This window comes from Oncorhynchus clarkii, chromosome 21, assembly GCF_045791955.1.
Source record: "Oncorhynchus clarkii lewisi isolate Uvic-CL-2024 chromosome 21, UVic_Ocla_1.0, whole genome shotgun sequence".
Taxonomy (NCBI): Eukaryota; Metazoa; Chordata; class Actinopteri; order Salmoniformes; family Salmonidae; genus Oncorhynchus; species Oncorhynchus clarkii.
In genome coordinates this window covers 30340285-30349257 of record NC_092167.1, presented here as the reverse complement: position 1 = coordinate 30349257, position 8973 = coordinate 30340285, and positions in this window count along the sequence as shown.

The following is an 8973-nucleotide window of genomic DNA, read 5'->3' as shown; positions in this document are numbered from 1 at the left end:
TTCCCTTCTCAGGGGAGGCGGAGTTTGATGCCGCATCACCTGAGGAAGGAGTGTCTTCATTTGGAATCGAATTTAGGCCGCTCAAATCAGCTCTGACTTCAGTCAGTGTTCTAGAAGGAATTGGGGCTGGGGTGCAATGTGTAAGGCGGTGTCAAGGTGTGCCTGATTTACCTTTGACCTGGACTGAGTGTGAAGTAACCTCCTTCACTTCGTACGGTCCAGTCCACCTGGGTTCCAGCCACTTTCTCTTGTGGACTGTAACCCTCACCCCGTCACCAACCTTTACCTTCAGTAGTGTCGTGTCCCCCGGCAGCTCCCCCTCCTGGACCTTGTGAACCTGGGTAGAGAGTGCTGCAGAGAGAACCGTCAGTTTTTCACATAATTAGACATTACAATTTGTTGTACATCAAGGGCGGGCATATGACCTCCCTCCCTTGGTGGACCATGCATGACTCTACCAGTCATTATCCCATGAGGCACATACTTTAGCTATCTTAGCTTTTGCTTTTGGTTTGACGTTCCACCAGATTTTGGGATTGGGGCCTGTACACAGATCCAAATCTGTGGGTTATGCCAAATCTTTCTTCCACCTGTCTCAGGTGTTTGTTAAATGTGAGCCATTTGTCAAATTTGATTTGTCTTGGGATGCCATACCTGGGTATTAGTTTGGTTTGTAGCCACTTAAAAGACTGACCTAGCATCCTCCCCTTTTGTTAGTATTGCCTCTACCCATTTGGAGAACCTATCTACTATGACTAGGAGATAGAGTTTGCCTTTAGATAAATTTTTGGGGCCCATGTCGGTGTAGTCTATCCTAATATCCTGAAAACATGCATTAGGTATTACGTATGAGCCCATTGGTGTTTGATATGGTTTCTTTGGGTTGTGTCTGTCACAACCATTGCATTCGTCACAAAATAAATAATCGTCATAAAATAAGTCAGTCATATTTTTTATGTGAGGGTGCCACCAGATGTGCGAGGCCTTTTTGGAGGGTCTTTAGTTTGCCTTCGTGTGTGGGGCCATGTGTTTCTCATAAAAGTTCTGGGTCCATCAGTGTGGCCTGCTTCATGGGCATGGGCTGAGTCTGTATAGATATTCAGTCTTTCCTTTTCCTCTGATGAGGACCTGCGTCAATCCGATGATTTCAGCTAATTTGGCCGATGCTGGTTGAGGGATGATGGCTGATTGAAGGGTGACATCACGAGGTGAGCTGTTTTTTCAATAGCTTTTGCTACTGCAGCAACGTATCTGGAGCATGTTGACTGTCCTACCTCAATGTGGTCAAGTTTGAAGAGTAGTACATCAAGACCCTTCTCTCCCCCTCTTGTTTCTGGAATAGGACGGATGAGGTGAATCCTTCCCTTTCAGAAACATCCAAATGGAACTTGTTCTTGTAGTCAGGTGCAGTCAGAGCTGCTGCCGCTGATAGATCTGTTTTCAGGAATGCTATGGCTGTTGATGCTTCAGCCGTCCAGGCCAGGGGTGCATGGAGGTTCCTTGATCGTAGGATGACCGGTGCTGCCACCCCCTCTGGGCCACACCCAATGGTACAACACCTGATAGGTGGGGTCAGGTGCATCATGTCTTCGTCCCAGTCTGCAGTGTAGAGGCAGTCATCAGTTTCTGTTGCATTGAGTGTGCAATGGATCTCAGCTTGGGGAGTCTTATATGGGTGCAGAGTGTAGATTTGAGCTTTCAGTTGGTTGAACTTAAACTGGATGTGAGGGGTGGCAGGCCCTGTGGGTAGGCATTTTAGCCAGTACACTTCTTGGGCTTCAGACAGTGTGGTCATCGGCAGGAGTGGCATCCTCATCATTCTTACTGGGTGATCAGGTGTTGAAGTGGGAGGGTTGGTTGTAATCTTGCTGCTCCTGCTGCATGTGGCTAGATTCTGGGTGGTTGTATGCTGGCTGTTGCTGATGCATGGGTGTGGGTCCTGGTTGCTGATGTTGCAGAGGTGGGTTTCCCCCACTTCCTCTTGCTCTCCATTGCTGTTGCTGCGGGGAGAGTGGTTTCATGCAATCTCTGGCAAAATGACCGTTAATTCCGCAGTTAAAACACTGGTAGTTTCCCCCTCTGTGTTGTCCAGTGTAGGGACCCCGTCGAGCCCATACTGGGTGTTGTTGTTGCAGGATAAACTGCTGTGGGTGAGGGTATTGGGGTGGTGGGGCTGCCTGCTGTTGGATCATCTGAGAGACAGTCTGTGCCACGATTTGGGAGATGTCTGTTTTGGTTCCCGGCTCCTTCGTTTCTTCCGCCACCATCTGTTTCTTAGGTTTTTCTCCTTGTTGTGCTTCCTTCAATTGGAGTTTCAGGAGTTGTACCTGGAGGGACTGCACCTGGCTCTCAGCACCCCCTCTTTCCTTGTTGTGCTGGGTCACATGGTGGTGCACATGCGTATTGAATTGGGTCAGAGGAAGTGCAATCAACCCTACCGTTCCTCTGAGTTTGGTTTTAACATCTCCAGGACACCCGTTGACCACCATTTCCTTCCACATGCTGAGTGTGGTATCAGTGTGATCGAATGGTTCTTCGTGGACCGATCTCCATGTGGTCTTAGCCCTGTCCAGGTATGCTGCAGGTTGCTCACCTGGGTTGATTGTAAAGGAGGATAAGGTGGCATGGTTTCTTTCTGTAGGGTATGCTCTCCGTAGAACTTCCCATAATCTGGTACGGAAGTGGTCTATGGGCAGTGTTGGGGCCCGCCATCCAAGGTCAGCTGCTGTCATGAGGGCCTCCATGGTTCCGTGGTCGGTGGCTCTTGCTAGAAGTGCTTTCATGTCTCCTAGGCAGAGTTGCAGGCCTGACGTAAGTGTCTGCAGTTGAAGTAGCCACGCTGAAGCTCCTCCATGTAGGCTAGGCATCTGTCCCATCAGTGTTGTTAAATCAGTCATTTTCCAGGGCTGGTACTCCACAGTGTGTGCATCACCTGGTGTCGGTCGCAGGGGGTACTGTCCTGCCATCTCCTGCTCTCGCTCTCTTCTATCAGCAATTCTGGAGGACCGACGGAGTGTTTCGGACCCCATTGATTCGGTAACTTTGGTTACTGTTCCTCTCCTTATGCCTTCCACACGGTAGGCTCCCTCTCTGTTGTTATCTTGGTTAGCTATTAGCTCCCTGAGTTCCTTAGCTCGAGCTATTGATGATTTCAGCAGCTCCTGCATCTTAGTCACGTTTGGAGCTCCCATCGGAGCTGGGGTGAGCACCATGTCAATTTCTTCTTCGTTTTCGATATCCATGTTCTGATGACAGTCCTCCCTATCCGTCTGATAGAAGTGGTTTGAATCTAATCTTGTTTGTAAGTGTCCTCTGGTTTCAGAGGTGAGAGAGTTCACAGAGGAGCATTGCGGCCTCCGTTCCTGGGGGAGGTCTCCTGCTCCTGGAATCCCAGTTTCGAACTGTTCACATACCATATGGCCAGCCGTTATCCCCAGGGTAATTTCCCCTTTTAACTCCCCTTGGTCTATTCTCAGAACTGGAGCCTGTATTGTGGGAGGTGCCCTGGGTAGGAATGGGTTGTGTGACGGGCTCCGGTGATTTTGTCCCTTTGAGTATGGCTGGGGCTGAACTGCCTCCATTGTCAATTGTGGATATAGTGAGGGAGAAACGGCCACAGGGGGAGCCGTGGGCAAGTTCTCAGGCGGAGCTTTAACATCCCCCGACGCCACAATAGCCACGCCCATCATGTCTGGTGTGTTTTTGGGCAGCACCCTCCTACTCTCCTGTATGGCCCATGTACCTATCTTGAGCTCCCCCTCTGCTCTCTCTCTCTCTCTTGTACCTACTTTTTTGAACCTGTGTATGTTGTTTCTCTCCGCCTCACTCGCTTTTGCATGCTCTACTGCGTCCTCTAATTCTGTCTGCATATCTTGGAGTTTCCCCCCTGTAGGTGGTCCTCCGCTAAAATAACCTGCTTGTGTCCATCTTATCCGTAATCCTTTCCACACTTTCTCCACTTTCCCATACTGTTTTTTACCTCCCGCTCTATCAATCATACTCTGATCTAAATAATCATTGAATTTTAGTTTGGGCGTGGTAGCTGCAGACATTTTATCTAGTTCGTCTGATAATGTGTATAATGCGTTATTTAGGTATATTCAATTCTTACTATGTGGTGTTTATTTCTATCGTTGTATGCTTAGCCTGTCCCTGGTCGAGACAAAGGGGGTTATCAGTATGTGACGCCCGCCACGTGTGTATTTCACCGGTATTTTATTTGAATTTGTTCAGCGATTCGTTTAGGTATTTTCTATAAATGATTCTGCGATTTCCTTTTGGAACAATATATCAGTGAATATATGCGGTTCTATAACAATTTTCAGAGTAATTCTAGCTCTTTAGGAAATATAGATAGAATTTCTAGACAACTAAAAGTTGTTCAGTGAATTATTTAAATACTTTCTGTAAACAATTCAGTAAATTCCTTTATGAACTTATATCAGTAAATTCGAGCGATTCTATAGCAATTGTCAGAATAATTCTATATATTTAGGAAATATGGATAGAATAGAAAAACCCCAAAATCAGTGTGTAGCTTTTAGCGTCTGTAAAACAAAGTCTGTACTAAGCTCGGCGGCTTATTTAAATACTTTCTAGAAACAATTCAGTAAGTTCCTTTATGAACTTATATCAGTAAATTCCAGCGATTCTATAGCAATTGTCAGAATAATTTTAAACTTTAGGCAATATCAACAGGAATGAAAAAAAACGAAAATCAGTATTCCAGCCCGGCTGCTGTCAAAGTTGCACGGCCATTCGATACTAAGGTGGCTTTGTCTTTCAGCACGTGTGCCTAATAGCCCAGTTACGTATCCCAACCTACTCCGCGACAAACGTTTCTTTCAATTTAATTTCCCCCATCTCCAAATCATGGAATGTCAACTCTGGTTCATCTTATGTTTATTGTTTGATGTGCAATAGCCACATCATTCCCGATCTCTGTCTAGTGGAAGGCCAAACTTACATATCCTGTATCTACTCGACTACACCTCTTACAAAACCTATTAAATAATACACAGCTTTTTTAATAGGGCATTTTTCATGCAGATTCATTCAATCCAACCACACCTCCACAAGACCTATTCGATGTTATATGCATCAACAGGAGATTTTACTTGCAGATCCGGTTCATCTATCATTCAACTATAACCACACCTCCACAAGACCTTACTTGCAGATTCGGTTCATCTATAACCACACCTCCACAAGACCTTACTTGCAGATTCGGTTCATCTATAACCACACCTCCACAAGACCTTACTTGCAGATTCGGTTCATCTATAACCACACCTCCACAAGACCTTACTTGCAGATTCGGTTCATCTATAACCACACCTCCACAAGACCTAACTTGCAGATTCGGTTCATCTATAATTCATTCATTCGTATGAAATTCTCATTGAATTTCCAACATCCATAATTGTGTCCATTACGTGTTAAAACACAGCCACTATTTAACGTCACCTCTATACACAACCCAATACATATATAATTAGGACAGTTTTCTATGCAGATTTCAGAACAAATAGGGTCCCTGGAGGAATTTAACACATTGGTCAATCACAATTCACACATTCCTATTAAAATAACTGAGTATAGGCCCATTAATAAGAATATATATATATATATATTTTTTTTTTTTACAAAACAAGATATCTTTAATCAATGTCTTAGGTTCTTATGTAAAAAATTTGGGCACCGATTCATACTCACGCCCAGTACTTTCTGATCAAAATTTGGTTTAGACTATAATACAATATGCAGATTTCGATATAACGGGCTCTGCTCACCTTTATATAGAGCGCTCCGATCAGATTTCCTGAGGCAAGATGAATGGCTGGGGAAGTCACTCTTCCGTCTGATTTTTTAGCCGTGATCAGTCTCGTCCTCTCACACTAACTTATAATAGATCGAATTCAAGAACAACCAACCTCTGCTACCAATTCTGTTAGTGTTCAAATACTGGAGAGTTGAGACCAAATCACGGACGCTGGACAGAGTGGATTTCAGTTGTAACAAAAGACAGTTTTAATGAGTCAGAGATATCTTGTCCCGCAGTTTTACGTGCACGGACCTAGTTCACATGACTCGGCAAGGAGCCAGGTGAAAAAGAGGCCTATACAATGGTTACACACATTTTTATACATAGAATAAAGTAGGTGGAGTCTTGTCGTTTCGGTCTTCTTGACTGGTCGGAGGGTTGGAGGCGGGCCTTGCTCTAGCCAGAGCGGGCCCCATTGGTGCACAGCAAAAGTTCTTTGCTCTTGGGACCGGCCAGTTAGAGGGAGATGAGATGTGTGTTTATATAAGGAAGAGGGGGTCAGTCTTCTGGCTGGGTGTATGTGTTCTTACGACGGAATGTCTTTGTTTATATGAGCTATGTGTATGAATATTTATATAACAGTATCCTTTGGCAATCCCCAAATAGCACGCTGCTTTTCCCCTCAACATATCTGCATCTGGCATAGTGATGGGTCATTCGCGAACGAGTCGGCTCTAAGACCTGGCTCTTGTAGGTGAACATTGGGAGCCGGCTCGCATATCAGAAGAGCCAAATCTATTTATAAAACTTTTTTAAAAATTAAGATATGAATTAACAAATTCCAATAACCAAAAATAAAATAATTTAGGCCTAAATGCTCAAGCACACACACATTCGTTCTGACTGTCTGCTCAGACTAACAGCCTCACCTGTTGTTCCTGTCAATCAGACACGCGGTGTCAACCAATGAAGCAAAGATGCGTGAGGGAGGGCCGAGCCAACTCACACACTTAGCAGCCGAGGAGAGAGAGGAAGGACAGCTGTGGAAACAACAACTGGAAAATGAGTCGGAAGCACAAAAGTGTTTGGATGCATTTTAATACTGTAGACAATGTTAAAGCACAGTGTAGAATTTTCCAAAACAAAATCTCATATAAAACCAGTTCTACGCACAACCTACACGGCATATGGGAACTGTGCACCCAACTGTGAAGCTACGTAGCTGTAGCTGAGCTTCGAGAAACTAGCGGTCCTGCTAGTGATAGTGGTGGAGCCAGCACCTCCACACGTGGAGATGTATCCACTCAGTCAAGTAGGCCTACTCCGCGACCCACAGCAACGCAGTCTTCTGTGGACCAGTTCATGCCAAAGTCTATGTCTGTAGCAAAACAAGGCCAAATTGATATTGCATTGGCTAAATGATTGCCACCGATTTCCAGCCATTTTTAATCGTGGAGGACAGAGGTTTTAGAAATTACAGCAATAGTCTTTATCCAACATACACAATTCCAAGCAGGAAAACCCTTTCAAAAACAATTATTCCATAACTGTACGAGAGCACACAGGTTTCCGTGAGGGAGAGAGTCCAAAAAGCTACTGCAGTTTGCCTTACCACTGACTGCTGGACATCAAGGGTAACCACTTCTTACATGTCGGTTACATGTCACTTCATTGAAGATTTTTCGATGTCTAGCTGTCTGTCTTCTGGACTGCTTTGAGTTCAGCGACAGACACACCTCAGAGAACTTGCCAGAGGAACTGTTGAGAGTGGCCAGAGTAGATGGAAGTAGATGGAAAAGTGTTCTGTTGTGTTAGCGACAATGCAGCTAACATAACCAAAACCATGAACATTTTAAAATGGACCCATCATCCATGTCTTGCCCATACAATCAACCTGATTGTAAGAGATGCTCTGAAGGTGATGAAGCCCACTGTGGACAAAGTGGAAGCAGCTGTGGAATACTTCCACAGGAGCATAGTAGGTGCTGAAAAACTTAAGTCTACACAATGCCAGATGGGGATGCCTGAGCTGAGGCCTAAACAAGACTGCACTGTGGAATTCAACATTTTATATGTTGAAGCGGTTTCTTGAGTCAAAGGATGCCATCATCTCTACCCTGGCCAATGTCAATGCACCTGTTGATGCTCTGACCCAAGAGGAATGGGAGGTGGTGGAGGAAGTGCGCAGAGTCCTGGAACCCTTTGAGCAGGTCACTGTGGAGATCAGAGGAGAGAGGTACAGTAAGCAATTATTACTACATCATTATTTAATCCAGTATTATATATGTATATGACCAGTAGATGAGAATGTAGTATCAGTAGACAAAACATGAACCTGAACTAATAAGTTACTGTTCTCTCTTTTCAGCTATGTGACAGCCTCAAAAATGATACCCCTGTGTAAGGGTCTGCTGCGAATCAAAGCCAGCCGCCAGAGAGAAGCAAATGTAACCACAGGACATGTGACAGAGTTGATGGACACCCTATGTTCATCAATGGACAGAAAGTTCCACAAAATGGAATATAATCACGTGCTATCAGAAACCGCTGCACTTGACCACTAGGTTTAAGAAGTTAGCCTTCAGTGGTGCCAGAGAGAATTATGAGCCTCTTCAAAGAATAACCTCAGCAGCAGGGAGGGACAGCCCCAGCAGTCAGCTGGCTCAGGCACCAGGGCAACAGGAAGAAGAGGAATCCGATGGAGCAGAAGCACCAGCAGTAGTGCCACAAACGTCTGCTGTTTGGATGCTGTTTGACGAGAGAGCAACTGGGGATGCAGCACGAAGGAATCCCTCAGCAGATGCCATAATGGAGGTCCGATCCTATTTGGATGAGCCCCTCAAAGCCCAAAGATCTGCAGATCCTCTAAGCTGATGGAAGAACAAGGCCTCTGTCTACCCACGGCTTACTAAAGTCATAACAGGGAGACTCTCCATTGTGGCCACATCCGTTCCCTCTAAGAGGGTCTTCTTGAAAACGGGACAAATAATTACTGAGAGAAGAAACCGCATCAGCCCCTCGAAAGTGAGACAGCTTGCATTTCTGAAATGCAAATCTCTCATAAAAGCAAAATATGGTCAGCAGTGCTGTGTGCTGTTGGTTGTAACATGGCAATAAAGAAGAGAGAGAAAAGAGGGACCAGTTTAATGTTTTAAGTGGGATGCTGCAGTTTTGCACATTGTTATTTATTTTTCTTTGATATGGTGCAA